The following is a 6,170-nucleotide window of genomic DNA, read 5'->3' on the forward strand; positions in this document are numbered from 1 at the left end:
GTGGAAAATGTAATTTTGAGCAGGAATTTTCGCTCCTGAAATTATATCAAGCCCATGTTTTTCTTAACCATTTGGAGTTTATAAAATAAGATGGTTAAAAATTTGGAACGCTTTTCGTACACACACACACACACACACACACACACACACACACACACACACACACACACACGCACAGACCCCCCACACACACACACGCTCGTGCGCACACACACATATAAATGTGTGTGTGAGTGTGTGCGTGTGTGTGTATGAATATGCGATTAGTATATATAAGGCATAAAGGTAAACTTACTATATTGAACTGGATTTTAATAGCATTATTATTTCTTATTTTGTTGCAATAGTTCTTAATACATCAGGCCATTTTTATTATTATATAGATATGAATTAAAAATGAAATATTCAAACATCTTCCGATACGATTGTCTCGTTAGGATGTGCATAGGTCAGAAATTTATACACGGTTGCATTGTTATGGATTTAAGGATATTATATAGCATTTTCAGATCTGCTTATGAATATGTAGATTCACGCACACAAAATCACACACACGAACATTAGCGAACACGCGTTCACACTGGCAGTCTCTCATAGAATATATATATATATATAAATATATATATAAATATATATATATTTATATATATAATGTATATGTGTATATATATTTAAATTATATATATGTATATATGTATATATATATATATATATTATATATGTATATATATAGAGAAAGAGAGAGAGAGAGAGAGAGAGCGAGAAAGACTTTTGTGTGTGCACGCGTGAACGCGCCCGCATGTGTGCGTGTTTGTTTATGTTAACGTTTTTGTGAGTTACTGGCAGGTGGTAATAAATCCGTATGTCTTTGACATTGATTCCCCGTGTTAGTTTTTAAACAGTGAAGCATTTTGTCAGTGGTATGTTTGATTTTTCGTATGTACTAAACCCACCTGTCATTATGTCATTTTCTTACGAAGTATATCGTGTCACCTACTGATTTAAGGATCGATAAAATTATCCATTCATATTTTTGTTGGGTGTTAAATAATTTTGCAAACATTTTAAAAAAATATCTTAAACGGATGTACGATCCGAAGCATGAGATGCATGTAAAAAGAATAAACAAATAAATAAGTTTAAGAACAAAATTCAAATCACTTACTTGTTTCTTAAAATGTTACATATCCTGTTATTCCAATGCTTATTTTTTCAACATTTCACTTTGGTATTATCCAGATGTGTTTATTTCATTTTTTTGCATTATTTTTCGCTGTTTTTAAATGTATGAATTATTTTTTTCTATGAATAAAAGTTTCCCTTTTATAGGCAATTGGTTTTAATTACATCCACAATTTTCGAACGTCTTTGTTGCGTAGATAGATATTAATCACATGCTTTTACAAATACACACACCGTTGTTATATATAATTTTATTTAAGAATATGAACATCTATAGTTTCTTAGTCATACTAAGAATTTATGACACAAAAAAAACGCGGCATATACCTACGCACGCACATTTATTTACTTAGATAAACGTATATACACGCTTGTACACCGTTATAATTACATACATGATAATGTTGAGTATAAACTATAAAAAATGTATACCTAAATAATCATATCCTGATTTTAGTTTATAAATATAACATTTTATTAACATTTTATTAACATTTTTAAACATTTACTTAAAAAATGAACACACCACTCTGAGTATATATGTATTTCGCGCGCGTTTGTGTGCGTGTGTTTGTCAACTTATATCCGGTAAATATACAAAAAAAAAAAAACAGGTGGTTTAAATACCTATGTATATATAGAGAGGTAATGATATATAGATAGATAAACAAAGTGTTTTTTTTTTAATTCGAGATATAAACCCTTTTTTTTTAAATCAATTACATATTTTCACAAAGCAATACTGTAGTCGTAAGTGTGATTGCGTTCTCACAATATCCTGCGATCCATTATTCGTCCTTCTATACTAACTGTGTGTGTGTATATATATATATATATATATATATATATATATATATATATATATATATATATAGTTTTATAGATAGATATCTATTTGTTTGTTTTCTTTCGTTTCATAGAGGAATAATTATAAATTCATTTGAAAATTATATATGTTTTGCTATATGTGTTTTTATTGACACTATTTTTAACAATCAGCATATTCATCTATGTGTATATATACATATGTGTATATAAACATACATTTATACCGGTAAGCATCAGTTTCTCGAGGGATATTACCTGATGAGTAATAATAGGGAGCATCCGTTTTATGCCGGTATTTTTCGATTCATGTGCATATTCCCAATGGAAAACTTGCGTTGTTTTTGTCTTTGTTCTTGCTGTTTATAAATAATGACTATATTGAGCGCACGGGATCGCAGCTACAGTAGGAACTAACTTTTGGGTAAAAGAGTTATGCGTCCCTCCGACGGACTGCAATCCGTGTGTTGATTCGTATCATCACGTTTTGTCCTTTAAAATGTGTTGTATGCGCTATGTCGGGCTTTCGCTACTTCGCTCTTCCTTTTCTCTTCTTTCCCTTTACTTTTTAGTCGTCCTTTTTCACTGACATTTTCTCTATCAGATCTTCGCCGGTATCTTTCAGAGACTACAGTGACTTTCTAAGAAATTCCTTTCCTTTCGTTTACCGTTCTTTACCCCCGTCTGTGTATACCTTTTGTGGTGTGTGCTTTCTTTATTTAATTGTAAGTTTCATACACTCTTTTCTTTTTTATTTTCTTTTTTTGTAATTTCTTCTTAGTTCAGTACTTTCTCGCAATTTTCTTTTTCTATCATGTTTTTTTCTGCGCTTTTCATCTTTGTCTTTTAGATCCTCTTTGTTCGTCCGTTTCTTCGTTACTCTCGTCTGTGTGTCCGATAATCGGATTCGTCCGTGTCGTACGCGCTGCTCCCTCTCTCTTTCTCTCTCTATCTCTCTTTCACTCGCTCTCTCTCGCTCTCTCTCTCGCTCGCTCTCTCTCCCTCTCGATCTTTCTCTCGCCTGATTTCTCTTTCCCTCGCTCTCTCTTTCGTCTGCTCTATATTTCTCTCGCCTGATCGCTCTCCCTCGCTGCTTTATATTTCTCTCTCTCTCTTTCCTTTTATTTTTCTCCCTCTCTATCTATCTATCTCTCTATCTATCTTTTTCTTTCTCTATCTCTCGTTTCCTCTCTCTCTCTCTCTCTCTCTTTCTATCTTGTTCATGGTAGCTATATCACGCGCTCTTTTTCCTTCATTCATTGCGTCAAACGCGACTTCGTTAATAGGCAAAAATTAATGCAGACACTGTCAATACGGACGACAAAGGAAAAAAATGCGACGATTTCGAATAGCCAAAGAATACAAATAGCAACAATTAACAAAATAAAACCCCAAACCAATAAAAAGATTGAAACAAAATTGGCACAAGTCTCCTCGCATTTGTTATATCAAATTAAAAATGCAGAAATATATTTTACTTTCACTTTCAAACAAAGCAACTGGTTGTTATCGAAAAAAGATAAAGTGACAACAAGTGTTCTAAGCATACAACGTGTCCGGGTCGTGGTTCTTAATATTTATCCAACATGTTTCGAGAAATTATACATTATGAAGTATTTTGCATTTTTTTTTTCACAACACTTTAGCCGTTACACTCTCCTTTGTTATCAATCGATGCAATTATTAACATTTTACATTTTTATGCTCGTAAAAATCATAGTGGTCGACCATAGTCGAGCGCGATCCGAAGGCTTCTTTTTATTAACTATTTTTATACGTGCGTGTTTAGCGAGGGGCATCAAGTACACTTTTATGTATTTGTTATCGCTTGATCCGGGATTGAACTCTGGTCTTTCAGTCTATTAGAGAATATTAATAATTTTGCAGTTTCCGAATCCTACCCAGGATTTCTCAAAAAAAAAAAAAATTGCAAGCTTTGCCTGTTTAACCGTTACAGTAAAAACACAAAATAAGGTAACCATTTAAAAAATAGGTGTCTAAAAATATAACGTTATTATTTAAGTACGGTACTGAATACTCGTAACATTGTAGCGAATAGTTTTTAATGCATTATTAATATTGGCCGACGAATTCTGCTGTCTGAAGAATTGAGATGCTTGTATTGTTTTCCATATTTACTCGTTTCATCGTTTTTTTTTTGGGGGGGGGGGGTGTTTGTTTGTTTTATTTTGTGCAGCTTTTCGGTTGTTTGCATTTGATATGATCGAGTTAATTTATTGCCGATATTTATTTAATAGGACTTCTGTCGAAACATCACATTTTCTGTGTGCATTTAGTTCATTATACACTACTTTCTCTGATACTCTTTTTACTATCTCGGATATCCTGTAGCAGATGGGTTCCTGGTTTTTACTTCCGACTTTGTCCCTCGTGTACCGTCCAAATTCGTAGCAGCGAGCCGACATTCAGTGGACGTTTTGTTTCGTTTTTTGTTTTTGTTTTTTTTTTTGTTTCGACCAAAACGGTTATAACAACATTTTTTTTATATGTGTAACATATTTCACACTGATATTGCACAATAAAAATAATGAAATCAAAACAAAACCATATTTCTTATATCGAATTATTTAATCACGTAAACACTCCATCGTTTACTCGAATACTAAATTTCTAAAGTTAATCTAGCAAATAAGCTAACAATTTAATAAACAAATATATCGTAAAAAAATGAATTCAACTTAAATCCCAGTTAGCATAATGGACACTCCGAACTGTTTTGTCTGTGATGTCCGTACAATTTACAACTTTTACACCAGCACAACCTCTTGCTGTTAATGACTATATTAACATATTTTGAATTGTTGCTGTTATTATGTTTGTTATCTGTATAGAAGTTTGGTCGTTGAACTCTTCGTTCCGGTGTGTGTTTTATTGTTTGAGTTACTTACTATCTCGGAATTGTACTACTGAGCGTTGATTTTGCATGCACAATCTTTAACGTTGCATTTTCGGACCCTTGCGCCTGCTTTCATGTAATATAAAATATCTGATTTATCGTTGACTGTACTCATATGTAAAACGTATGGGCCGTGCTTATCTTCGGCTTTCTCAACTCAGTTTTTTTTTATTCACATTTGTTAAACATTTTGCATTAGATTATTCGGACTAGTGTTTTCTAAATGATCACAACGTTTCGGCCTACATAACGTCTTTTATTACTAATGTGCATTTTTTAAAACTTGTGAATTTTAGTTGAATTCATGAAACAAATCATAATTTCAAATCATTTGTTCAATGTGGAGTAGCTCCCTCGTTCCGACATATATGACCGATTAGAGGAAGTAAATAATTACTCTTTAAAGGTTTTTTACTGAGATGCTCGAACGTACATGTAATCTGATTTGCCACGAACGATCTTCTTCTCTGTGAGCTTTCTATTTCACAAATGTGATATTGGTAGTCTCATCAATTTTTATGAAACATGCTATTAGCTGTATTCCTTAGAATTATCCGATGTGTTCCCTGTTTCCTTGTTCTATTTACTTGCCTCCCCACGAGGGCAGAGTTGGACACCAGGATTAGTTTTTTTTTTTTTTAATTTGGGGGAAGGAACAAAATAAAACTTGTCTCAGTCGTGAAAGATATCTCCTCCACTAACCGAGAAACAAAATTGAAGTGTAGCATCAGAACAGATAGTACACTTTGAGATGTAATGTCACTTATTCAAGCGAAAATTAACATGAACAAAAACACTTAGGTTCTTGAACAAATCAAAAAAGGGGGGTAGGCGTTGCTGATCATTGTCACTCCAGAACTAAACAAAAGTTTCTCTTAGGTAGTATCTTCTTCCAGCATAATATCACATTCACCGATTCGTACGGGGCACGTCCTACTTAGAAGCCAATTGTTTAAAAAAAAATATTTGCGTGTAAAAACAAAACAAAAGAAAGATAATAATGGTAAAATATTGGTCTTGGCCGAATTGCTATTTAATCGTATATAGTTTATCAATCTTCATCTATCTCTTCATCGCTCTCTCTCTCTCTCTCTCTCTCTCAATCTCTCTCTCTCTATATATATACATACATATATATATATATATATATCTCCCTATATATATATATATATATACATATATATATATATATATATATATATATATATATATATATATATATATATATATATATATATATATATAG

At 32.4% G+C, this 6,170-nt stretch overlaps 1 protein-coding gene across 5 annotated transcripts in view; it reads right to left on the minus strand.

Annotated features, from left to right (window-relative positions):
* Positions 1-5,561, minus strand: part of LOC145259312 (uncharacterized) — a 2,114,304-nt gene extending 2,108,743 nt beyond the window's left edge. For 3 of the 5 annotated variants that reach the window (XM_080117200.1, XM_080117201.1, XM_080117198.1), the window contains exon 1: positions 1,166-5,561. The gene's annotated coding sequence lies outside the window, so the exon portion shown is untranslated. The remainder of the gene's footprint in view (positions 1-1,165) is intronic. The other 2 variants (XM_080117203.1, XM_080117202.1) reach the window with 1 other exon arrangement.
* Positions 5,562-6,170: the final 609 nt, after the last annotated feature.

This window comes from Euprymna scolopes, chromosome 34, assembly GCF_053919585.1.
Source record: "Euprymna scolopes isolate OS-2025 chromosome 34, ASM5391958v1, whole genome shotgun sequence".
NCBI lineage: Eukaryota > Metazoa > Mollusca > Cephalopoda > Sepiida > Sepiolidae > Euprymna > Euprymna scolopes.